This window comes from Tamandua tetradactyla, chromosome 4 (assembly GCF_023851605.1).
Source record: "Tamandua tetradactyla isolate mTamTet1 chromosome 4, mTamTet1.pri, whole genome shotgun sequence".
In the NCBI taxonomy this organism is placed as follows: Eukaryota; Metazoa; Chordata; class Mammalia; order Pilosa; family Myrmecophagidae; genus Tamandua; species Tamandua tetradactyla.
The window spans coordinates 199,011,586-199,039,071 of record NC_135330.1 but is presented as its reverse complement, the minus strand read 5'-3'; the positions used below and the strand labels follow the sequence as shown (position 1 = coordinate 199,039,071).

Below are 27,486 nucleotides of genomic sequence, written 5' to 3'. Positions count from 1 at the left end.
TGGGGGGAGGAGAGATCTTCTTTTGAAGGGAAAATACTGATGCTGGGAAAATAACCTCCTTCCAATAATCATTTGGATTCTGGATCCTGCAGGATCCTGGAAACAGGCAGGCGCCAGCATCTTCCTTTCCGAGGGTGGTTCCCGGAAGGAAGCGGCAGGCAGGACAGGGAGCAGCTGCCAAGGAGACAGTAGTGGAGCGGGCAGGCTGCCTGCGACCAGAGGATGTGGTGCATGGGGTGGGAGACGCAGCTGTCCACTGGACTCCTTCGGGTGGGACAGGCATTGTGGGTGGGTGCAAACACCCACTTCTTCAGATTATAGTCTCCTACGTTAGCCTAACGCCTGACTGGCACGCAGCCCCTCGTTGATTGCAGTCTGTGAGGGGTCTGCACACGGGTCGTTCGAGGTCACAAAGAGGCTGAATGGGCCAAGGTCAAGGTGATTGGCCAGGTGGCCTTGAGCTGCCATGTCCAGTGCCAAATCCAGCAAGCAGCCGCCGGGCTCCACCACGGAAAACTTGAGGACGTGCCGGGAGCAGCTTTAAATTCATTCAATAATAACTTGATTTTACACCATAAAACGCTCAGGATTTAAAGGAGTCATTAGGAATTTAAACCCAATATGGCCCCCACCCCACCCCATTTCTTTCCTTAGAATGTGCTCTGCTGATTTTGATTAGGAGAAAAATATTATAACTGTGGTTTGGTTTGTGGCAGCTGTACTTCACCCACCGAACATGAGACGAAGTTCAAGGAGCACCGGTGGAAAGAGGGACCTCTCCTCATTAACCAAAGTAATCGATGCTGCCGGCCAGCCTGGGGTGCTCCACACCCAGCTGGGACAGATGCTCTCCCGAAACCTTGGCACAGCCCTTGCTTTCGGTTGTGCACCCCTCGTCCAGCTCCCCAGGTGCAAAAGGGGGGAGCTGCGCTTTGGGGAGAATCTCCTCTGTGCCTTCTGAGACGGCAAAACCAGGCTGCACCTGGGAAACTCAAAGCGTGACTCTTAATTTCTTTAAATATTACAGAAAATTACAGTGCTCTCCTCACCAGAGAATATTTGGAAGCTTTCCTGCCCAGTGCTTATTTTGGGGAGCCCATGCCTGCTGGGAGGCCACAGTGGACATAGCAGTCAAGCTGCCTTCACGGCCATCACGCCCTGGAAGGTGGGCGTCTGTGAGGACAAAGCCCAGCAGAGGCTGGGGGCGTGGCCAAGTGGGGGGACCGCTCCTGGGCCGGGGCCCAGGTTGACGCGGTGAGTCCACCAGCTTGGAGGAGACCCCCGCACTGCTGGGCCCTGCTCTGCGTCCTTGTTACTTGCACAGCCGGGCTCGTGTGACCCTTTTCAGACGCACTCGGGTGGCTGCTTCACGGCGGGTCCATCGCAAATGCCTGTGGGAAGAAGGAGAAAAAAGGGCTGTGCACACCCCCAAACCAGACTGCAGGCCCTCTGGACCTGGAGGCACCCCGCCCTGAGCCGTCCTGCAGCCACCAGGGGCCCACCGTGTGTGTTCGGGGAACACCCATAAAACGACTGAAGGAAAGAACGGCTCGCCAATTTCTACGCCGTGCAGTCAAGAAGCCGACTATGTCAGAGTCGGCAGCAGAGAGTGGTTTGCTTTAGGCCCTGGGAAGGATGTGAGTTCCATGGGATTAGCTGCAGCAGGGGAGAAAGAAAGCACAGTCCACACACTGCAGGAAAAGAAGCTGGCGCTGAGGGAACAGTCCACGATGAAGTTATTCATTAAATTACCGCTTGGCCCCTCCTGATGTAAAGTACCTGCTGCAGGCAACCACCCACTGCCACAGCATATAAAAGAATGAAGGGGGAACGAATGAAGGACTTGAGGAACTCCAGCTACCCCTGGGGACGGCTCCCCTCACCACAGAGCATTTGGAAGTGTGCGGGTTCCGCCCCTGCCGTGGCTGGCGGGGCTGCTGGCACTCCGGGCTCAGGGACCTCTTGGATTGCATGGGCGTGTCCTAGGAAGTGAAGGGCTGCTCCACCCAAAGTGCCGTTGATGCTTCCGTGGAAAAACACTTTTTGTAAAAACATGTTTCTATTGAGATAGCTTCACACACATAGTCCATGCAAAGTATACAATCAGTAACTCATTATATCACCCGTAGGTGTGTATTCATCATCATAATCATATTTAGAACACTTACATTGCTCCAGAAAAAGAAATGAAAAGAGAAAACACACACATTTCATGCCCCTTACCCTCCCTCTCATCGGCCACTAATACTGCAATCTGCCCAATGTTTGTTTTACCTCTTATCTCCCCTATTAGTTATTTATTTTATGGCCTTATTTTTTCACTCATCTGTCCATACCCGAGACAAAGCGTGCATCAGCCACAAGGTTTTCACAATCACATGGTCATACTGCAGGAACTATATAGTTATACAATCATCTGCATGCATCAAGGCTACTGGATTACCATTCAGCAGTTTCAAGTACTTCCCTCCAGCCACACCAATACACCATAAACTAAAGAGGGATGTCTATGTATGTATAAGAATAAGCTCCAGGATAAACTCTCTACTCTATTTGAAATCTCTCAGCCACTGAGACTTTATCTTGTCTCATTTCTCTCTTCCTCCTTTTGGTCAAGAAGGCTTTCTCAGTCCCACGATGCTGGGTCCTGGATCATCCCTGGAGTCCTGTCCCACGTTGCCAGGGAGATTTACACTCCTGGAAGGCATGTCCCATGTAGGGGGGAGGGCAGTGAGTTCACCTGCCGAGTTGGCTTAGAGCAAGAGGCCACATCTGAGAAACCAAAGAGGTTCTCTGGAGGTGACTCTTAGGTATAATTATCAGTAGACTTAGCTTTTCTGCAGGAATAAGTTTCATAGAGGTGAGCCCCAAGATTGAGGACTCAGCCTATTGAATTTGTTGTCCTCACTGCTTGTGAGGATATCAGAAATCCCCAGATGGGAAAGTTGAATATTTCCTCCTTTCTCCCAAATCCCCCAATGGGACTTTGCAAATACTTTTTTATTCTCTGTCAAAATTACTCTGGGATTTATCAGGACATCATGCCAATCTGTACAAACCGCAAGATTTTGCATCGTATCCAAGATTCCATGTAATTATGGTGTTCAAATAAATTGACCATACAAATCAAATTAGATAATGCACTATCCAAAATATAAATTTTGCACCAAATAAACATCTGTTCCTTTGGTCTCACACAGAAATTGAAGACTTGAAATATAGACCATATCATCCTTTGCCCAGTGTTCTGATTTCCCTCAGTCCTATGCAGACGAGCTTCATTCATATCTCTGCGCGAAGTCTGGTCACTTTTTCAACTATTTAAACATTCGCTGTGTGGGGTATTGCTGACTTTCGTAGCTTCAGAGCTCTAACTCTGAGCCTCGGGTGTCACATAAATACCTGAAGCTTCAGGGAATGACCAGGTCCTACACAAACAGCTCAGTATCTCAGAATTTAGAAATAACAGCTACAACTCCAGAATAGATGTGGCTGCTGTAAGAGCTTACAGTCCAGGACCCTTTACAATAGGCCCCAACCTGACAACCATGTTCTCAACTTCATTCTCCAAGTATGTATTTTATGGTTAGTCCATATGAGTGAGGCAGGAAAATATTTGTTTTTCTCTTCCAGACATTTCATTCAACACGCTGTCCTTAAGCTTCTTCGCCCAGCTGCAGGCCTCACAGCTTCATTCCTTCCTGTAGCTGCTGAGTCATCCATTGCATGTGTACATCAAGTTCCTCCTTCCATTCTTCAGTCACTGCACCCTTAGACCACCTCCATCCCAAATCGAGAATACCGCTCCCACAGACACCAGTGTGCAAATGTCCACTTCTAGCCCCATACTCGGTTCCTCCAGGTGTACACCAGGCAACAGGGTTGCAGGATCCTATGGCAGCCCCACCCCTAACCTACTGTGGAACCCCACACTGCCCTCCCAGGGGCTGCACCTCTCAGGTTCCCTGCAGACAGTAACAAAAGAAACACTTCTTAACGCAGGAGAACCACAAGCTCAAACTGCTCAACTCTTGGCAGACAGAAAATTAGGCACTGTTCATGACTGAATCCAGTTGCCTCTCATTTCGGTCGTTACAGGGTTGAGATGGTCAAAGCGTTTCATCCTGAGATTGCCCAAGGACAAGGTCAGTTAGAGTACCAGCCTTGCAGGTCTAGGTGGAAAACTAGGATACTTACCGGGAGTAAAAGGGTCCCTCAAAATTAGAACAGGGACAGATGGAAAACCCTACAGGACTCGATGACTAGAGGTCTGTAATTTAGCCCTTTCCACCGTGAGCCTTCCTCTGCGGAGGCAGCCCACCCTCCCTTCTTGCCTGTGTCCCCATCGGACCCACCATGTCTACCCATTCCCCCCTCCTTTGTCTCCAAATAATAGTTCGTGTTATATTTTAGCACAGTTGAATCGGCGAGAGGCAGCAGTGCTGAGAACTGAGAGAGACCAAGGCTGCCAAAGTCCGAGGGCCAGAGGGCCAGAAGAAGAGAGCTACAGCAGAGAGAACGCTCAGCCCTCCAGGGAGGCCCCTGGGCGCTCAGCTGAGGGCTGAGGTGTGCCTGGGTGTGAAGAAACCATTCGAGACCAGGGAAGAGCACCTAACCGAGGAGAGCTGGAGCACCTAACTGAGGAGAGCTGGAGCACCTAACCGAGGAGAGCTGGAGCAGTTAACCGAGGAGAGCTGGAGCACCTAACCGAGGAGAGCTGGAGCACCTAACCGAGGAGAGCTGGAGCACCTAACCGAGGAGAGCTGAAGCACCCTGTGCAACCAGGGCTGGAAGTCGGGCCAGTTCCAAACCAGGTGGGAAAGACTTGGGGCTCTCCAGGAACTGGGCAGAGCACCCCAGGGTGTGGCCTCAGCAGTGGGGGCAGCACTGCTCTGGTTTCGCTTGCTAGAACCACAACAATCAACCATCTACGAGTGAGTCACCTCTGTCCTAGAACAAAGCTCAAGAATATTTACAGACAGGCAGCTAAGGCTTAAAATGCACAGTTTGTATTTGGAATGATGGAAGTGTTTTGATAGTGGATGGTGGAGATGAAAACACATTAATGTAATTAATGCCACTGAAATACATGTCTGAATGGGGCTAAAAGAGGACCTGCTCAGTGTATATATATGATAAAAGAACATACATTTTTTTTAAATCCATAGAACTGCACAACAGAAACAGTGACCCCCCTACATTAAACCATGGACTCAATTAATAACACAATTAATTAAAATGTGCTTTCATCAGCTGTAACAAACGTCCTACACCAGTGAGTGTATGATGTTGGGTGGGATATGGGATTTCTGTATTTTATGCATGATTTTTCTGTAAACCCACAACTTCCCTAATAAAAAAAGGATATTTATAGAAATATAAGATAAAGTTCACAGTGTCTGGCATCCAGCAAAAAATCCCCAGGCAGAGAAGCAGGAAATGATAGTGCAGAACAAGGGAAAAAATTTAAAAAGCAAAATTCATCCAGAATGGCATCAATGCTAGAATTATCAGTCAGGATATTAAAATAGTTATTGCAGTTGTATTCTACAAGTTTAAAAAATTAAGATGAAACATGTAAGATATAAGAAAGACCTAACAAACTTTAGAGCTGAAACTACAATGTATGAGATTTTAAAAATACATTGGATGTGATTAACAGCAGATTAGACATTGCAGAGGTAAAGATTAGCAAATTTAAAGATATGAACTAAAATAACATAAAGGGAGACAAGAGAACAAAAATATGAAAATGCATCTGAGATCTATAGGCTGACTTAAGTGACCTAATATACATGTAAAGATAGTCTCCAAAGGAGAAGAAAGAAGGAACTTGGCAGGAAAATATTTGAAGAAATAATGGCCAAAATTTTACAAATTTTAATAGAAACTATAAGTCAAAAGGCCAAAGAAACTCAATGAATGTCAAACAAAGATTCCAAAGAATAAATTTCAATTTCTATTTCAACAAAAGGTGCTGGAATCATTGGATGCTCTTATGCCAAAAAATAAACCCTGACCTTTACCTCACATCATACACAAAGACGAACTCAGAATGGATCATAGTACTAAATATAAAAAATTAGGGAAAAATATAGAAGTTCTTTGTAATCTTTCTTAGGACACAGAAAAGCATAAACTATAAAAGAAATAAGTGGTAAATTAGTTTTCATCAAAATTGAAACATTTGTTCTTTTGAAGATACCAGTAATAAAAAGAAGGTAACAAAGTGGAAGAAAATATTTGCAAAACTTCTGTTGGAGGACTTATGTCCTAAATATATAATACGTCTTCAAATTCACTAGCAATGAGGAAAGCAGCCTGATGAAAATGGGCAAACACTTCCCCCTAGAATCGGCACCACTGGAAGAACGTGGAAAGATGTCCCACATCATTAGCCGCTACAGAAACGCAAATTAAAACGGCAATGTGACAAGACGGCACGCGAGAAAGACTAGAATTTAAGAACACTGACAATGCCAGGTTCTGATGAGGTGGCGCAACCGGAGCCCTCCTGTGCTACCAGCGGTGACTCACCGCGATGCGGCCACTTCGGAAATCGGTTTGGGAGGTTCTTTGACGTTATTCATGCCCGTTCACTATGACCAACAATCTCACGTGTCGTAAATCACCAAGGAAAATGAAAACTTACGTCCACACAGGGTCTGTACAGAAATGTTCATAGCTGCCTTGTTCAGAACAACCCAAAATCGAAGACAATCTAATTGTCCACCTGCCACTCAATGTACAAATAATTTATAGTATACGCATCTACTCGACAATAGACAAGGAAACAAGCTATTGCTATAACCACACGAATAAATGAATCTCAAAAGCATTATGCTTAAGTGAGAGAAACCGAGCACAAACCACAATCTGCTGAACAATTCCATTTTTATGAAGTTCCAATTTAAAGGTAAGCTGCAGTAATAGAAAGCAGACGGGTAGGGCCAGGGACCAAAGTGGAAGTGGGAACGGCATGCAAAGGGCATGAAGGGATTTCCTGGAGGTCGGAGCACCCCGTGACCTCATCGCGATGGGTACCTGACCTTATGCATCTGTCAGAACGAAGAAAACTAGACATTTAAGATGGGTGATGATTGCTGTATGTAAGGCATACCTCAATGAACATGATTAAAGCAGGCCGCTGGACGACAGGGATGCTGGGGTGACTCCGTTGCTAAGAGTACCCCCAGGAAGTCTAAGTAGAGCTCTCTCCTCAGGGACTCAAGTCTGAAGCTCTCCTTTCTGCCACAGCCATGGGACAGGCTTCCTGATTGCAAGGGGCGAGGGGTGGGGATTCAGAGCAGTCCGTCCTCTCTTCTCCCATGGCCAGCAGAGCTGAGGGCAGTGTGGACCAAGGTCTTTGGTGGGTGGTTCCGTGTTCACTCTTGTTCAAGGTGACCGTGGTCCTCGAGGACTGCCCTCTAAGACCCTCCATGACCTGTAAAACAAACAGAGAAAAGGACCCACCCTTGAGCTGGAAGAGGACCACTGCCTCTCACACAAATCCTGACCTCAGCAGATTCACAAATAGGCTGGGGAATCCTGAGAGAGACTTTGATAATCCTGCAAGGTACTGTGTTCTTCCTGCCATCAGCTTTCCTTCTAGATTCCCCCCAAGGGACCTACGTTCCTTTACCAGGGAACATGTGACCTGGGGAAAGGGATACACCCCAAACTTATAGGAACTTTGGACATCATCTCCGAATCAAGGCCAAGTTCAGGAGATGCAGAATACCGCTGTTTGCTACGTGTTCAGGTGGAAACGATGGGGCAGGTGATAAACACGGTTTGATTCAAGTTGGCTTCATGGTAAACATGGTGGGTTTCAAAATCCAGTGATTCCCCCTCAATTTCTCGGTGTACAGTTGAAATATTTATCCTTAGGACCTAGAGCAAAAGGAGGACACCCACCGGCTCACTGACCCACGTATAAGGACGGGTGTGCTGAGGCTGGACCTTCCATTCAAATAGTAAGTCAGAACACGTCAGCATCCTTGAGGAATCATAGAGTGCCATCAGCAAATGCTTGAAGGATGCAGAAGTATAGACTCTTATCATATCCCCCTTTAATTACTTAACTGGTTAGTGCAGAATGAGCAGGTACTGCAGTACGACAGCAGTTTCAGCCCAGCGCCCATTTAATACTCCAGTTGGCTCTGCCGTTATCTGCACGGGCTCTTTGTGGCGCCCCCAATGTGTCTTTGGTCTTGCTCAGGCTCCCTCTTCCCTACCCCAGTGGCAGAGAGCACCTGGTGTGCGCCTCCACTTAGAAGTGCAGCTCAGGGGTACGCCAGCCTTCCAGGTCTGCCCCACAGTTGAGTCAGCAGAGACATGGGCCCTCTTGGGCCAGCATGCGGATGCTGCACGCCAACCATCCTTGGGCCTTAGAGGAAGCCAAGCGACAACTCCAGATGGGAGACACGACCGCGGGTCATTCCACAGGGGCCCACTGCGCGCCTCGCAGACTGTGTCCCCGCCCACGGGCTCGTCTGTCTCCCGCTGGCCTGCCTCCCTGAGATGCCTGGACCTGCTTGTTGTCCAAGCCCAGAGGTCTGCCCTTCGACAATCTTAGGAAGAAACTGCTTTAGCCTTGGAGACCCTGCAATGTTCACTGATACGTAAAATCCTGGGTTCTCTAACGCTACGTTTGTGGTTCTGTATTCAGACCCCTTCTGAGAGAGGATTCGATGGGCCACTCACCATCCACAAAACAGACCCCAGTTGGGTGGTTATTTTGTGGGGCTCCAGCCTTCAGGCCACTGGTGAATATGCAGATTGCTTTGCGGGTCAGCATCCAACTGAGCCCGGTCACTTTGGGGTCAGAGCCTCGTCTGGCACACCCCTGAGTCAGCTTCAGGACCTGGAGGGGCTCCAGGAGGAGGGGCTGTGACCAGCTCCGCAGTGAGCATCCTCCTCAGGGTGCCCTGGACCCCAGGAGTGGGGTGTAACAGCATGCACCCCACGCGGCCTCTCAGGGCCAATGTAGAAAGCTCTGCCCAGGCCCCTTTCTAGGCGGGTGAACCCCAGCAGCTATGACACCGCAGCTTTCCCCACACATGCCATACCCCAAGAGCTTTTGCACTGACCCCAGGGAGGACTTCAGCTCTCCTCCCTGCTCTGAGCATGAAGGCTGACCGCTGTAGTGTGAGGCGCTCTGGCTGCCAGGCCGCAGTGTGAGGTGTTCCTGTGGCCGCCAAGTCCCCCCTCCTGGCTTTGGCAGGGCACGGCACAGGGTGCAAAGCACTTCTGTGCTGGAACAGGAACGCGTGGCTTGAAGGGAGAGCACGCAGTGTCTCTGGGGACAGGATGAGTTGATGCACTCGAGAAGCAGGCCCATGAGTGCTAATGGCAGGGCTGACTGTGCCCGTGTGGTGGGCATTTGGTTCCTCCTCGAAGGAGGGGTCTTAGTGGTGATGGCAGGTACAGGCCAGGCCCTTGGGCTCTAGCTGTGATTCTGGAGTCTGGACTCTCAGGAGCTGCTCGCTGCATCCAGCTCCATCACAGGGTTTGAGAATGAGGCCATACCAAGCCGGGCAGGGTGCAGGCAGCTTGGCAAAGAACCTATTATTCAACCCACAGCTGGGCTGCTGCGGACGCTGCCTCCGGACCCTGAGCTCCAGACTCTGCCTCTTCCTGACGAGGGCAGGCTCCCCATGTAGCACGGAGAGAGAACAACCCGGCATTCATCCCTCAGCGCATCCGGAAGGAAACGCTCACGGTGAGGAGTCAGTGTTATTAGCTGAGACCTAGAAAAAGGTACCCGCAGAGGCTCCTCATCTGGGGGACAGGATGGGACGCCCCCACGCCTTCTTTTCTGACCCGGCCCAGCCCAAGCCCAGCGGCCGGTCCCTCTGGGCCGAGCCTGCAACGCGGCCTCCCGGGTCCCCAGTGCTCACCACCTCTGGGGCACTTGACTTTGCCGAGCTGGTGGAGAAGATGGGGTTCAGATGGCACCCCACTTGGAGGGGCTGCTGAATGAACTTTGTGGGGCTTTGCCTGGTCTCTGCTCGCTCCTGACTCCCCCACCCGGCACGCGCCCCCGCCTGCGCCCCCTCGCTCCTGACTCCCCCACCCGGCACGCGCCCCCGCCTGCGCCCCCCTGCTGGCAGGACCGGATTCCCGAGCCCCACCCCGAGGCCCAGACGCTTCAGCCTGCAGGGATCCGGGATGCTCTCGCCAAGACCAGGTGGACAGACGCTGCGGCGGCGGGTCCCGCTTCCCAGGCGAGGAAAGCGGAGCTGAGGCCACGCCCTCAAGGCCTCGGGGTCGGTTTCTCCAGCACCCCAACCACGACCCCCAGCAATTCCGCCCACCGCTCTGCTGTGGCGCAGCTTCCGTGACTTGTGCTGGGGGGTTAGCGACGTCGCCCCTCCGTCATGACCCAGCCCACCCGCCCCCCAGCTGTGGGCTGCATCCTAAAGGAGAACCGCCTGGGCCTCGGGAGGAGGAGGTAACGGTCACGCAGGAAATGCTCACGCGCCGGGAAACCTTCCTAACCTCTTGAGAGATTTCAATAGAAATACTGAAAAAAAAATATATATATATATATGTATATGTATATATATGGTCGGATTTGTGAAGCCAGGAAAGCACTAAAATATATAGTAACATCCTTACCAAACACAAATTTCTCCTCCAGATGACAGGATTTGGCATTTTTGGTCAAATAAAACCATTTTTATGGTTCCTGAGACGTTCCATTTCATCTAAGTTCCAGCCTCAACTGACAAGCCAAACCCAACCAGGTGAAGAGTTCACTGCCCCAGGTTTACATCCCTGAACGAACAATATCTGAACTAACAAATGAAAAGCTATTGAATAACATCTTATGGCATAAACCGCAAAGCACAAATTCGTAGGCATTTTTGGAAGTGCCACTTTAATGACTGTGAAAACAGATGTTTGTCTCATTTTTCAGACATTTGATCTCCCTTAAATTAAAGGATTTTCCATAAAATTGTATGTTTCCATTTTAACTTTTTTACAATTCGAAAACACTTACCAAATGCATGCTAAGTATGGTGATAGGTAATATAATCTATTAAATTATTTAATATAAAAAAACTAAACTGAGGCTAAGTGTTCATAGTAGATAAGTATTAAAAACTTCACATCTTCTAGTTTATTAGTTCATTTAAAATAATTCAATGTACAGTCAACTTACTAAGGAACATAACATAACATAAATGTAAATAATACATGTAAAGTATATACATCAAAGATATACAGGATCTTTATATATATAGGATCTGTACATAAAAGATAATTATATATGATATGCACACACATAATTTAAACCTGTCTCTACATTGCATGAAACAAATAGAAAATTTCAAAATTATCTGCATGATGTTTAGTTTAGTACAAAGGATCAAACATGTCCCAATATGGGCCGTGATGATCAAACAAGAGAAAGATGATATTTTTTCATCTTTTTAATAAGCCTAATTGGAATATGAAATGGCACAGGCACTGCACGGGGCTCAGAAGATGACACAAGTGTCATCCTTGCCCTCAGGTATGGCCTAGCAGGGAGTCGAGCGGGCCCTGGATTCTTTCCAGGGCACTGGCCTTACCAGTGACCTGGAGTTGGCTACCAGTTTCAAGCATGCCTAGTTCCTTCAGGATTCAAGTGCCGTCACTGAGCAGAGCCCCCTCTCGTAGTGGCAGAGATGCAAACCACACCACGCTTCTCGTTGCATTACTGAGCCCTCCGCAGATAAAGTGAAGCAAGAGGAGGAAGGAAGGATACACCTTCAAGCCACCTGTCCAAGGAAGCCAAGACTAACAGCGCAGCCCAGCACTTGAGAAGCAGGGGATTTGTTCCAGAGGAGGAGGTGAACTCAGGAATGTTTCTGTTTCCATGTAGAATAGGGCACTGTTTGTAGTAAAATTTATCTAAGAAGATGTGTTCAGATCTTTATGCAGTTTGACAAACACTCAGTGTAAGACCCTGATTTATAACTTTCCAGTCTTCATTTAAACAATTGAGAATTTTAAAGAAAACAACTATTTAAATAGGAATAATAAATATGACATGCCATATTTAATGTCATTCAGAATAAAACTGAGTCAGTGTTTTCACCCCTAAGGAAGTGATAGGAAATTGAGGTAAACATGTTTAAAGACTTAGACATTTGGGTTCCAAACTCAGGCTTTGTGACTCTGGTAGAGTCGTCTCAGCTCCTCTGCTAGACTGGTCCTAGCTCCTATGCTAAGGTAGCCCTAGTTTCCATCGGTAGAATAGTTCTAGCTTCCATGATAGAGAAGTGTTAGCTCCCATGGTAGAGCAGTTCTAGCTGCTATGGTAGCTCCCCTGGTAGAGTGGGCCTAGCTCCCATGATACAGTAATCCTAGCTCCCATGGGAGAGTAGTGCTAGCGCCCATGGGAGAGTAGTTCTAGCTCCCCTGGTAGAGTAGTCCTAGCACCCATGGGAGAGTAGTTCTAGCTCCCCTGGTAGAGTAATCCTAGCACCCATGGGAGAGTAGTTCTAGCTCCCCTGGTAGATTATTTGTAGCTCCCATGGTAGAGTATTGCTCATTCCCATGGTACTGTAGTCCTAGCTCCTATGGAAGATATTCCAATCTCCTATGGATGAGTGTTCCTAGCTCCCATTTACTCTGTTTTTGCAGGTACTTGTTCATAAAGCACCTATGGCAGTGTAAATGCTCAGTCCATGGCAGCTCTGCATTGAGGGGCATTTTATTTCAGCACTTTTGCAAAGTCTGTTATAATTTCCTTTCAACCCTCAAGGCCCAGTTATGTAAATGATTGAACCTCATTCTCCACTTGCAATATGAGCACATTATTCTCTCATTCTTAGAGGAAATGAAACCACTTCAGCAATGACAAATTCTGTCTTTTTGGGTGAGAATTGTGACTTCAGCTTTTATTTTCAAATTCAAGTCCTTCTCCGTTTGAATTCTCTCAGAGCTTTTGAATCCCCTGTATTTAATGTGATTGGTATTTTCTTTTCTTTACAATTCTCAACCATTTAAGGGGAAAAAACGGAAAGCTGTGAGCACAGGTTTTAAGTCAAGTGTCTGTCAAGCTCCTGCAGGACAAAAGAAAGGGTGATGGTTCCTACACTCCAGGAGTTTTCTACTTGAGAGTTTCTAGTTGGAATTCATAGGGGCTTACATCCTGTTGTTTCTGCAAAGATGCTTTCTTGCCACCTGACCCAATTTCTCTGCTGAAATAAGCAATAGAGGTCATTAGGAATTCATGGACAAACTGTGCTGTAAATTTGTCCTCCTGTGAATTTAATTTTAGAAATTAATGAGCTCTGCTGATACATTTTCCCGGTGAATTAATGGGAGATTATGTAATTCTGTTCGGCTAGATCAGAGCTTCTGAGATGTGGCCTGACAGGCCATCTGTCCTCACCCCACAGCCTCCTGCCTTGCCTTTGGAACTGCTTGGAATGACAGCCCACCTGGGCTTGAGGAGGGAGGTGGGAGCTAGGGGACAATGGTCCAGGAGGGAGTGTTGCCTCGGTAAGTGTCCTGCTCCCTGTGGGGAGCTGGAGGGGTGTGGCTAGGAGAGTGGGAAAAGTTCCCCATCTGTTCACATGGAGCCAAGGTGAGGGGTCCACAGAGTCAGAGTAAAGAGAGATTCCCGCACCTGCGAAGGACAGAACTCTCTGGAAGGCGCCGACCCTGGGCAAACCGAATGTCCTACAGCATGCCACCCATCTCAGTGCGCCGAGGGTCCTGCTGATGGAGTGGGAGGCGATGGCCGGAGGATTCCAGAGCCCCGCCCACAGCTACGCGGGCCCGGACAGCAGCCAGACCCCTCCCCAGCCGTCCAGGCCGCTGGCCCGGCACCTCCCGGCTGCTGGGGTCTCACCACCACGCCCGCAGAGGCTCTCGCCCACCCAGGCCGCATGCCGCGCGTGGGTCCGCGCAAAACCGGGCCCAGCTGGGCGCAGGCTGCGGGAGTGGCTTCAGGTTTAGGCTGGCCGCCCCCCGCCCGCGTAGACGCCCAGGGCCAATCAGTGGGTTCAGTCTCCGCTGTGGGGGGTGCAGTCGTGAGCTGGCCAGTGTCTGCTCGTCACTGAGGGTGAGGATGGGGTGTCATACGAGCCCGAGCTGCCTGTAGCGGCTTCCACGTGCAAAGGGAGGCGGCATAGCACACGTGGGAGAGAAGAACGTCTCCACTGCCCCCACCCCACAGCGTGGGGACGTCCACCGAGAATCAGAGCGGGGGACACCAAGTGATGCAATTGCAGGACGCGTGGGCCACAGGGTTCAAGAAGGGGGCAGCACTGGAAAATGGGCGGCAGGGGCATTTTTTTATTAATATCATTTACTGCTTGGTTTGGGCAACATGGGGGAGAGGAAGAGGCGAGGGGAAGCAGGAGAAGAGAGCACGGGCACTGACCTGTCTGCAGAAAGGGCCAGGAAATACTTCGAGAACAAGCAAGACTAATATTCAGTTTTAGGTGTAACCTTCCTGCTGCACAAACCACCTTAGAATCTTTCAATCGTCCGTAAAACCTGCCTTGCACAAAATATGTGAGTGAGAGCAGCATTCTTGGTGGAAACAGGACGTCCCCGCGGTGATGGTGAGGAGGAGAAAGCACCCAGCTGCGGGGCAGGGCCGTGGGAGGGGCAGGCCAGGCCTCCCTTGGCAGGGCCGGGGTTCCAGCTGCGCCAACCTGCTGGCACCCAATCTAAGGCATCCAGGGAGAGAGACACCTTGGTTCAAGGAGGCCGATGAAGTTCAGAGTTTCTCATCTGGAAGGGCGCATGGCGAACACGGCATCATCTGCTAGCTTCTTCTCCTGGCTTCCTGGTTCATGAAGCTCTCTGGAGGCATTTTATTTCTTCATCTCCAAAGGTTGCGGGCTGGTGGACTCTGCTTCTCATGGCTATGTTGTTCTGCTCTGCTCTCTCTGAATCTCCCATTCTCCAACATGTTTCCTCTTTTATAGGATTCCAGAAATTTATCAAGACCCACCCAAATGGGGGGAGACATGTCGTCACCTAATCCAGTTTAACAACCACTCTTGATTAAATCACATCTCCAGGGAGATGATCTGAGTACAGTTTCAAACATACAGTACTGAATAGGGATTAGAAGAAAGGCCGCCTTTACAAAATGGAATTAGGATTAAAACATGTTTTTTCTAGGGTACATACATCCTTTCAAACCAACACACTAACCATGAAGGATTTTAAGAATCAAGACTCACATTAACTTATGGGAAACCAAACAGTGCTTCTCAAATCCCACAGTGAGTGAGGGCCATGAATGGTTGATTCCCTGGATGGTGAATTATTCCCGTATGGGTCGGGTGTAACACCAGAGCTTACGTTCTTGTCAAGTAACCAGTCTGGGTATGGATGGGGGATCTTGGCCAATGACAGGTAGTCCGAAATCTTAGCAGAAAGGCACTTAAAGCCTCTGCCCCTCCTCACACAGGAGGCATTTAAGGCACTGAACCCCAAATACCAAGAACTGGGACTCTAGTTTCAATTCATGAAAACAAAACAAACTGCTGTGGTCACCGACAAACCCAGGGGGCCAAGAGTTAGATACAGGGAAATATCAAGAAATATGGAGACATGGAAGAAGACATAGGTTAGTGAGTTAAGTCTTTACTTGGGAAATGGAAAAATGCATCCAATATGCAATTCGCTTGTAAAATGCCATGGCAGGAACTATCTCCTGTGTGGTTATTTTCCCTTGATGATTTTATACTTTGCAAGTTAAAGGCTGTCATCTCAACACACCCACAATGTGCATGCCAAACAAAAAACAGGAACAATGAAACTGTTAAGATTACAAAATTCAGGCTATTATCCCACTATTGGAGAGTGGCTGATTATTCAAGGCTACTAAAATCCCAACCCCTTCCTGGGTTTTCCGGGAATTCCTAGGAGTCTCTCTGCCTCCAGACATGTACCCCCGTTTTGTACTCTTGAGTTATCCCATGTGAAGCTCTGAAGTCTTCTCCCATTAGCCACTTTATGAGTTTGGGTGGTACCAGTGGAGCACCCTCAGATGCCAAATGCTTTCCCAATTCCTTCTTATTTCAGTCTCATTTCCTCTGTTTGCTCTTCACGTCAGGATTAAAAATAAAGTGCTCACAAGATGAGTCCAGTGACCATGCTGTGTGAGTATTTAAAAAAATAAAATGAAATGAAAGGACTATGCTTTCCTGAGTGGGATTTCAGTGGGAAAGATTTCTCTCTCTTCCTTATGGTAATGATCACACAAAATACATCCAGAGTCTTATAAACTGGTTACTACAATGGGTCTGTTAGAAATTAATTTTTATACAAATCAAATGTTTTACTCTCAGTCTCTAAAACTACTTTTATTAACTAATCTACTCGTCCAATGAACATATAAAGTTCTTGGAAAATATTAGTTATGGGCTACAAGTTGCACATTCCTTTCTCCTTGCATCCCTTGCCACCCAGAAACCTATGCATGTTTGGGTTTGCTAAAGCTGCCAGAATACAGTATACCTGAAACGGACTGCCTTCTCCAACGTGGATTTATTAGCCACAAAATTATACTTCTAAGGCCGTGAAAATGTCCAAATCGAAGCACTCAAAGGAAGAGACCCTCCCTGGGGAAGGGCATCGGGGCAGCTCTGGCGCCCGGTAAGGCGCGTGGCCACATCTGAGGTCCTTCTCTCCACACCGCCGCGGGGCTCCCATGGGTTCCGCGTGTCCTCCCACCGCGTTTCTGTCTGGCCTCTTCCGGCTTTGACTGACTTTTATCCTCTCCCAAAGGACTCCATAAAGGTTTAAGACCCACCTTGAATTGGGGGGGTCACATCGCCATGGAAACAACCTAATCAGAAGGCCCCACCCACAAGAGGTCCCATCCTCAAGGATGTATTAAAAGACCGTGGGCTTTTCTGGGGGCCGGAAGAGCTCCAAACCAGCACGGCAGGTACCAGTCCCGCTCTTCTTACTGGCACAGTGCAATACCAGCTGAAAACATTTTGAGAATTTTACAGATGAAAATAATAGCTTCCGGGGCTTTTCATTTGTGTATCTTGGAGTCCTAGTGAGGTTGAGCCTTTTAATGTATGCTTATTGGCTTTTTTTTGCTGCTTATTAGTGTATGAGTCACAGTCCATGTGCTTTACCCCTAATTAATTGGGAGTCACATTGTTCTTGTTGATTTGTAGCAATTCTTTGTCTATAACTGGCATAGAGCTGTCTTATGTAGTAAACATAGTTTCTCAGTTTATTATTTGTTTTTTCATTTAGATCTTATTTCTTTTGGGTGACTTGTTGTGGTAAGGGCAAAGTGGCCTTTTTCACTCCAAGATCATGTTATTATTTAGCAACCCCTCTCAGTAGTTTCATTTTTACATTTAAAATTTTGATCAATAGGAAATTATTTCTGTAATTTTATTTGGAGGAAATACTGAATTTTGTTTCCCTAAGTAGTTAGGCATTTATTCAAACACTGTTAAAAAATTCATCTGTATTTTAGCCTCTGATGTAACGCTTTGTTGACAAATGGATCCATCCTTTCTTTAGTAATAGTTTTTTAATCTTCAGTTTATTTTAATTGATTTTTATTTTCATCAAAGTAATAGAAATATATTGTTAAGAAATCAAATAGCACTAAATGGCCATAAGAAGAATAGTCGTTCCATGTCTTAGCCTCCAGTCTTATTAAAGAAAAGTACTTCCAATTCCTTGAGCAAATTTTGATCATTTTTCCTCCCTTCTCCCTATAACACACCCCAGTTATTTTGAAGTCCATATCGTCAGACTGCCGTCCGCCTGGCTTCTTACATGTAATCAATCATCAGCTATAATCAGGTCGCTCCTCTTCAATCAGCAGACGTTTTAGCACTTGAATATTATCTCTCTAAATAGACTTGATAATTTCAGTATTTACACAGGTAATCCATCTGCTCTCTAGATTTTCAATTTCTTGATCTCTGTTTTAGTTTCCTTGTTGCTAAAGCAAATACCATTCGGTGGGTAGGCTTAAACGATGGGAATTTGTTGGATCGTGAATTTGAAGAAGTCCGAAATCAAGGGGTCATCAAGGCAAGTTTTCTCCCAAAAGCTGTGGTGTGCTGGGCTGGAGGCCAGGGAGGGACCTGGGCTCTTGGCTCTTCTGGCACATGGCGACCTCTCTTGACCATTCTTCTCCCTTCCAGGGTCCACTGGCTCTCAGCTTCCGGCTTTATCTCTCTGTGTGACCTTCCCAATAAGGTCACATGACTAAGACCCATCTGAGTCAGCCGGCCATGCCTTAGCTGAAGTCGCCTCATCAGAAGAGTATATGCCCTCAGGCATCTCACTCCAAGTCTGAGAGCATGGTTTTCTCTGGGCTACTTAACTCCAGACCACCAGTCTCTCACAGCAATTGCTTCATTTTAACTCAGCCTCCTGCTCCCAGGTTACACCCTGGGCTTTTCATTGCCGCTAAAGGCACCACCTCCAAAATCTCATTTTCAATTCTCCCACTTTCATTATTGCCTCCCGTCATGCCTACCAGTATGGAAATAGCCCGGAACAAAAACAAAATCTGGGCTTCCAACCCCACAGTGGAATATGCTGCCGCAGTTTAAAAAATTGAGATACAACTTTATACACAAAAACGGAAAGAGATCCAAGGCATATTATCAAGTTAAAATATCAAGTGACATAAAATATGTGTGGGTTGACACGATTTATGAAAGGAGAAAACACATAAATTACAACTGTATGTACTCAGTTGCATAGAAAATGGGCTTGAAGGATTCACAATAAAGTGGTGGCTGTCTCTGGCAAGAGAATCATAACTGGTTAGGAATTGAAGGTCCAGCTAGCTGGTATAATACATGATTTTTTTAAACCATGAGATTACATATCTGTGTATTATTTCTGTAATAAAAATAAAATAAAATAAATAATTATACCCCATCCTTCTCCCCCCAAAACGTTGTTTAGATAGTGAGTGATGGTACATTTAATTTAAATACCTAGATTAATTAGACAAGGAAAATAGATACTGCAACTCTATTAAGTGTTCATATTAGGAATGTTATTTTTCCCCATTTATTCATGGGTTTTTTTTACATCCTTCAGTAACATTGTGTACTTTCACTATAAATCTTGCATATACTCATTACATTTATTTTTACGTATTTATTTTTCTTTCATTATTGTTAAAGTGCTTTTCCTCCATGGTATTTCCTGGCCGGTTACAGGATATATAACAGATACACAGAGCTCTTTTAAGTTTTCGTTATTTTTGTTTGATTCTATTTGTCCAGGAAGATAATCATATCATCTCCCGATAGACTCTAATGATATAATTTGGTATGTATGTATCCTCTCCATAATTTGGTTTCTTCCATTCTTTAAGCATGGGTAGTCAAAGTACCTACCTGAAGAGGTTTTCTGAGATGACTAAATGAATATATGTATTTGGTAGAGTTCAGCATCTGACACGTTTCTCAGTCTTTTCTCCTTTTTTAGGGTCAGGATTTGCCCCTCACACTGGGCTTTGGTTCATCTTCTTGCAACCAGAAGCTATGAGGACAGCTTGGCCAGGAACCCCTTCACCGAGACTGGGCTGTCATTTCCCCTGCCAGGGTCAAGTCCCCAGCTTACTGTCCATCTCTCACTTCAGCCGCCATGCCCCACATCTGGCACCAGTTCCTCAACGCCTCTGACGCAGGATGCCACTTTTCCATCGTCCCCAGAGTCCATGGCACGTCCCCCTGTCGGTTACTTTAATCACTGCCGGTGGCCTGGGAAGAGAGGGGTAATTAAACCTCGGGTCCAGATTCCCACGCTGGGCTGGAAATGACCGCTTCTCCCTTGACCTCTGACCACTCTGCTCCATCAAGGCTTCCTCCCGGCTTCCTCACTGCCTTCTCCTGCACTGGGCCTTCGCCTCTGGACCCTCCCTCTCCAGCCTCTCCCCGTCGTGTTTAATAAGTGACAGCAGCAGTATTTTACCTACTTTACAGATACTTCCCATTAGGAGAGGGTTGTATGCACAACTGTCAGAATCACACCAGGTAAAGATTCTAATGAACACCCAAGTGGACATTTCTTGCATGTCTTGTTCCATGCCAAGAGAAATCAATCAGTGGTGGGAACAGGAAATTAGATCAGATGAAATCAAATTCTGTCATCATCTTCAGTTGTAATAACCCCTTGTCTCAATCCGTGAGTTGTGCTTTGCTAAAATTAAAGTTTAGTAGTTACAAGCATAGGTATTTAATTCATATCTATGAAAGGAAAAGAGAACAATTTATTATTGATAAAATGTATTTTCCTCTTAACCCTTCACAGACATTGCTAATGTTATACTTTGGACTGGAATTTAAAGATAAAATCATTCTCAAAGAATCAGCCACAGAGTAGACTGGAGAACGCTCTGCATTGCAGAACTCAGAGAAAGAATTATTTGAGATGTATTATTACAGATTGTTCGGTCCCTCAGGCATCATAATCAGAAAGGCAAATTTGTGCAGGGGTGAAGTTAAAAGTCACATCAAGCCTCTATTTTATTGAGTAGATAAGGACACCACATGGTTCTTAAATGTCTAGATCTCTTGGCCCCAAGGAATGGAAAATTTGGATTATTCTAGGGTTTAAAATTCCCTTACAGTGAGTTAAAAATCACTTGGAATAGACTTGTAAAAAAAATGTGTTTGGTCTAGAAATGTTATTTCAAAGCAGAATGACATTTTGCTTATAAAGTTTGCCAAGGGCAAAGGGCTGTTTTAAAGATTTAGGCTTTTTCCCCTTTTCCCGGCTATTGCTGCACCCTTTAAAAGTAAGCCTTCTTATCTCCTGGTAGATTTCCATGTTTTATTGTGTTAAGACCTCTCTGTCAGCTTAGAGTAGGGAAGGCTATTTTACCAGAAAAGCTTCTCTCTCTATGTATTTTATTATATCCATATCTGTATCTCTGTATGTCATTGTATATATAATTTTTAAACAATTCTAACTCTAAACGCTTTGAAATTGGGTTAAGTGGAGTCGGGAGGCAACCCAGCCAGTCGCAGACTCCTGACTCTCCGGGCTGCATCCTGGGGTTCTAGATCCGATGACTCAGCTCGGAAATCCATTTTTTTAGGGACTACCAGGACAGACATGCCGGATTTGTAAAAGTTGTAAGGGCTCTTCTGTGGCCACAGAAAGACTGTGGGAGGTGGGGGAGAGTGAAGAGCTGAAATCTGCTCTGTAAACCTCACCTAGGACTTAAGGGAATTACAGGTTTACTGTTCAGTGAAGAGAAAGAAAATGCCCCATTATACAAAAGGGATTAGGGCCTCGAGAAGCATCCACAGCTTCCGAATGACGTCTGCTGCCTCCCCCACTGCAGGACTGAGAGATCGGGACTGCGCTGAACACAAATCAGTCTCTGAGCCAGAATCACAACACAAATGCAGTTGCGGGCAAATCATTCTTCAGAATATCTGAGTAATAATTGAAAGTAAGATCTTGGTCGCAAAAAGGATTTGGGGATTTTTATCTTGAAATAAACTGCAGAAAATATTCTCATCATTGAACTGGAGAGCCTCCTCCTGAATTTTTGCCATTTCCTGGTGGCAGCAGCCTCAGACTGGAAAGCAGACAGCAGGACGGGCCCAGCCCCTCTGGGGCCCTGGCCGGGCAGTGGAGCCCTTTCCCCAAGGCGAAGACGGGACTGACCTGGAGTTGCAAATACCAGGGTCTGCCCTGCGGGTTGGGGTATGTGGGTGTGCATCGTGAATTTTCACCTGCTGCCTCTATTTCATGAATAAATGTTAACTGGGGCAAGAATAAAGAAAAAGAAGTCAAGATCATTTCTCACTTTCACATTTTCCAACTTCATAGGTTGTGTGTGCTGTGTGCGGGTTCACACACCCACAATTCAAAATGAAAGGAAAAAACTATGTCCCACAATGTGAAACTCTAAACATTTCATTTAAAGCTGACTGCTAAAGAAGTCGCAAAAGGAATACAACAAAGTAAGCAGTGGGCAGGAGGGTGGAGCTCTCCAATCTAATTTCCTGAGTCAGTCATTAGGCATCTGTTGGGCACGCGTGTAGGAAGGAAACACGCAATGCAGAGTGACGGCTCCAGCGAGGAGTCGTGTGTGGATTCCTTTCACGGCACTAGTTCTCACTGCGCAGATAAGACACATGAGCCATTGTCAGGCAGGTAGATGGTTGGAAACGCCCCTGGAGATGGTCTTCTAGTTTGCTAGATGCCGGAATGCAATACTAGAAACAGGATGGCTTTTTAAAAGGGAATTCAATAAGTTGCTAGTTTACGGTTCTAAGGCCGAGATAATGTCCCAAACAAGCAAGTCTATAGAAATGTTCAGTCTAAGGCATCCAGGGAAAGATACCTTGATTCAAGAAGACCGATGAAGTTCAGGGTTCCTCTCTCATCTGGAAGGGCACATGGCGAACATGGCGTCATCTGCTAGCTTCCTCTCCTGGCTTCTTGCTTCATGAAGCTCCCCGGGAGGCATTTTCCTTCTTCATCTCCAAAGCACTGGCTGATGGACTCTCTGCTTCATGGTGCTGCAGCATTCTCTGCTCTCTCTGAATCTCTTTCATTCTCCAAAATGTTTCCTCTTTTACAGGACTCCAGAAACTTATTAAGATCCACCCAAATGGATGGAGACATGTCATCACCTAATCCAGCTTAACAACCACTCTTGATTAAATCACATCTTCAGGAAGATGATCTGATTACAGTTTCAAACATACAGTATTGAATAGGGATTATTCTGCCTTTACGAAATGGGATTTAGACCAAAACATGGCTTTTCTAGGGGACATACATCCCTTCAAACCAGCACAGATGCCCATGACATGGGCTAGAGTTTCAGAAGAGGGAGTGGGGAGGTGGCCCTGGAGAAGGCCCTTGCATGGAGGCCTTGTAGAATGGACTTGGTCTCCTCCAGGCCACGGCACAGAGGGCAGCATTCACAGGCTTTGCCCAACACCGTCCAACCTAAGGTTCGGTGCAGGCACAACCGCAACCTGGAAGGGATTGGCTTCCTGTCCTTTCTTGCACTCTTTCTCTACCTGAGCTAAATGACCTCTGTTTCAGTTTGTTAAAGCTGCCAGAATGCAATATACCAGAAATGCAATGGCCTTTAAAAAGGGAATTAATTAAGCTTCAAGTTTACAGTTCTAAGGCTATAAAAAATGTCCAAACTAAGGCATCTATGGAAAGATACCTTGATGCTAAAGAAAGGACCAGTGGGTCCAGAACACCTCTGTTAGCTGGAAAGGCACTTGGCAACATCTGCTATCTTTCTTTTCCACTTCTTCAAACCACTTTCCCAGGGGCATTTTCCCTCTGCATCTCTCAAGGTCTCTCTGGCTGTGTGGGCTCTGTTAGCTCTGAAGCTTTTTCCAAAATTGTTCCCTCTTAAAGGGCCCCAGTAAACCATCCCACCTCGAATGGGTGGAGACACTTCTCCATGGAAAAAGCCTAAACAAAAGTTACCACCCACAGTTGGATGGGTTACATCTCTATGGAAACAATAAAAAAAAATCCCAATAGCAATACTGAATGAGTATTAAAGAACATGGTTTTTCTGGGGTATGCGACAGTTTCAAACCAGCACAATCTCCTTGATAATTTGACAACATATTAAAGGCTAATAAGGGCAAAATTCTGCATTTCCTAGCTATTTTTTATTTTAGCATGCTTTCATTCTTATTATTATAAGAAGACTGCTCCTAATATAAATGATTATTAAACCCAGGGCTGAAATCTATGGCACTTTGTCTCTCTGTTCCATCTTGCATTCGAACCCCTTCTGCACTCGTTATTGAGGGCTGGACAGTCTGGGTATCCCAGGCTTACTAACGCATCTTTTCTTATGGCAAAGCCAGGGTCTAGACTGGGGTCAAACGTGTGGACTCTGACCAGGGACAGACCTCATGGCCTGTAGGTTGACATCTCTTAGGCTGGGTGAAGCAGAAAAGGAAATGACTCAGAGGTGGTGACTACTCTTATTTTAAAACCATGGGCCTGTATCGAGAATAGATAGGATTAGAAAGAGCTATTTTAGACGGTGAAACACAGGAAGAAGGATGGAGCAGAGATGACACATGGGAGAGAGTTGATGTTTCTGGATAGGAAAGGGCAAAGGGAGCAGAGTAAATGCCCTGTGGCCATGGAAGTCCTGCTTTTTGTGCCGAAAGAACCAACCTGCAGGTGGGTGGTGGAGCTGTAAGGTAAGGGGCTCTGTGAAGTCTCCCCTGGAGGAAGGTGGGGCTAAGCTAAGGCCGCACCACCCAAAGTGCTGGGGAGAGTGTGAGATGGTTCCAGGCACATGTGGAAATGTGTTCTCTTAGTTAAGCAGTACTTGGAATGTTGTAGGAGATAACTCAGGGCTTTTCCTCTCAGCTGCACCCAGGCTGCCTTGGCCATCCTACTTAGCCTTGGCTCTTATTTCTGCCAGGTGTGCATGGACTCACAGGGTGTGTGGTGCGGCCCGCGAGCTCTCAACTTCCAGACCCTGCACTACCTGCGTGGCCCCCTCCACTGCTTCTTGACCTCTGCCTCGTGCCCACCCTTTGACCACAGCTCTTTGAGAGTTGCGATTCCGTCGTATTCCCTTCCGTGGCCCTTCTCCACCCGGCCCCTAGAGTGGGGTCTCTATGGCTCTCTGCATGTTTTTAAGTTAAGTGACATTGAAGCAAAAGGACCTGGTGGCATCACCACCCAGAGACTCTGCCCATCCCCTGGGCTCTCTGGGTGCCTAGTAGGAGCCTCCCCCAGGTGTGTCCATGCAGTCTAAAGCAGAGGACGACACACCCGCCCGCAGCTTCTGACCCGAGATCCCACCAGTTCAGCTGTCCCTCTGCCTAACCAGCAAAACCAATAGCAATTTTGGATACAGTTGGTGCGACGGTGTGGCCAGGTCCCAGATCCACCCCCCCACCCCCCACCCCCACTCACATGCTCTACTGCACTCCACTGACTCCCGTGGGCTCTGTTGCAAGGCACCGAGGGCATGGATGGTGCTTCTTTGGGAACCAGACCCTGTTAATAATTTGTAGGGTGGGCTCTATATCCTGCCTTGATGTCCGGGGGCTGGTGGAGGTGAGTGAGGCTGGCTGGCTCCCTGCTGCTGTGCACAGCTGCTCTGTACATGGAAAAGCATAGAGAAAGCGCCTGCTTGCTACACCCTAAACACATTCGTCACGGGAAACGCCATCATAGCACAGAGAGCTCTGCCTTCCCTCGCCGCGTCTCTTTCATGGCCACGTACCACTGAGCCCCACTGGCACTTCCTTCCACCCTCACGGATTTGAAACCACAGAAACCCCAGTCCTTCAAGTTAGGAGATGGAAATGCCTGGAGTGAGTTTTAATAGTATCAAATGGCATGCAAAAGCCAGAGACACTGGCACACCATTCCAAGAGTGCAAACGTTTAGGGCACAGTGGGATCAACTATCCAGCGAACGTGTGCAGAGAATCTGCACCCAGCAGTTTTTGGGCTGGGCTTAGCACAGCAAACAGGGGAGGTCTTGCACCCACGGGGACCTCACAGTCCAGAGAGGAAACCACATCTGCAATCAGGCAGCTCAAAGGCTTCCTGGAAAGGGGCATCCAAAGACTGCGGAAGCGCCTGGAAGGGCACTACATCCCGTCAGGTGCAGGAAGGCTGTCTGGAAAGGTTGTCAGCCAGCCTGCAGGAGTGGGAGCAGCGTGCAATATAGAGCAGAAGTAAAAGAACAGGGCGCTGAAGGAGAATCATGGAGGAGAGGTAAACAATAGAGTCAGTATGTGCATAAGTTGCATGGACCCTGGGGAAAATAGAGCTAGAATTCAGCACTATTTTGTACTGGTGCAATTTAACACATCACCCTCGACTCAAAGATGCCAAACCAACTAAGCTATGGTTTATTCAAAACGTTGACTTTCGTCTGCACTGAGGTAGTTGAAATTGAGCCACACCTTCTTTGACCCTGTTCCCGTGGAGAGATGGGCCCACGTCTCCCCTTCATCTGGGGGCTCTGAGTGTTCTGACCCCTAAAACAGCAAGGGATGTCCCTGGGCTAGCCTGTAGGCCTGGGCCTCTGAGACAGGCCTCCCGCTCCTGACTCTTGGCACTCTCAGTTTCGGAACCAAGTGGTCCTGCTGTGAGAGGGCCCAAATCTGCCCCCGACGGCATCCATCCAACACCGGAAGCCAGCGCCCCGGCCCTGGGCTGGGGGGCATTTAGGAGTGGATCCTCCAGCCCCAGGCACGTCACCTGCAGCAGGAGAGTCGCCGTCCCCAGAAGGCTACATCCAGCTCAAGCGGTTGCCGACTTGTTGTGCCATAGCAGGTCCTTGGAGAATGCGCCTACTTTAGGAGACAACTCGGTGCTCCCCTCAGGACATGCCGCTTGCCCTGGCGAGCCAGGGGGATGGAGGGCTGGAGCTGCTTCTGGCGCAGTGCCCCTCGGCCAGGGTGGGCCACCCGGTGGTGCCGGATAATCCAGAGGGCTGGAGTCTCCATTGAGACCTGCCGGCCCGCTGAAGGGGACACGTGCTCCCGACTAGAGCCCGTTGAGCATGTTGGGGAGCACGGGGCGGCTGAGCCCGACCTCCACTCACTGCCCCTGGGAACCTGAAGGGTCTCAGCGAGAACGTGAGGCCCTCGGGGACACGGGGACACAGGTATTTGAGAGTCATCGGCTGAGAACTTGGCTTGCAGGCTGCCGCTGCAGCCTCACAAAGATGTGGGATGGTTGACAGGGGAGTGCTAGGAAGTCCTTGGAACCCGGCAGAAGAAAATTAAAGGCCCACAGAAAAGCCAACGCAAAAATTTAACAAGCCAACGCCACCCATCGCTAATGACACGATTGGTTTCTGGGACAACCATCCCCCACCCCGTCGCCCCCTTTTATAAACCGTTTGGACACTGCAGAGCCCCCCCTCTGCGTCAGCCTGGGCCCAGCTCGCCCCCTTCTCTCCGACCCTCCCCCTCACTTTCCCCCCTCACCTCCCGTCACTTGTGCTGTCCGCAGCACCCCGCACTGGGCCCCCCCACTTCATTTCTCTCCTTCCCGTGCTGGCCTCAGAAATTTCTAGAGTAATTTACCTTTAATTTTTTTTTTTATTAAATAAATTGTAGGTGTTTAAAAATCATGCAGAAAACACAGAGTCGCCATATACCCCTGCTACACATTCAACTTTCCCCACTATTAATATGTTTCGTAAATGGTACCTATGTTATAGCTGATGAAACAATGTTATTGTAATTAAACTATTATTGTATAGTCCCCTTATTCATAATGTTTTGTTCTCTCTTGGTAACATTCTCTTTTGCTCCTTTCTGCTCCTTCTTTCCTCCAGCCCTCTGGATCATCCTTCATTGCAGACGTGTCTCCTTTGATTTTCTTCCATCATTTTTTAAGCTGTTTTTCAATAGGAAAGTAAATATATTCCTACCCACATAACCAACCAAAACACCAATGAGCATCTTTTAAAGATAGGCTTGTTTACATGTGTAACTTCTTCCCCTTATGCTAAACAGATTGA

The 27,486-nt window shown here is 47.5% G+C and overlaps 1 long non-coding RNA gene across 1 annotated transcript; it reads right to left on the bottom strand.

Moving 5' to 3' along the window:
- Positions 1–577: 577 nt before the first annotated feature.
- On the bottom strand, positions 578–10,022 carry LOC143679654 (uncharacterized). The gene is made up of 3 exons (XR_013173891.1): positions 9,903–10,022; positions 7,121–7,444; positions 578–1,391 (listed from the first exon to the last, which is right to left on the bottom strand). It is a non-coding gene; the product is annotated as an uncharacterized LOC143679654 (long non-coding RNA).
- Positions 10,023–27,486: the final 17,464 nt, after the last annotated feature.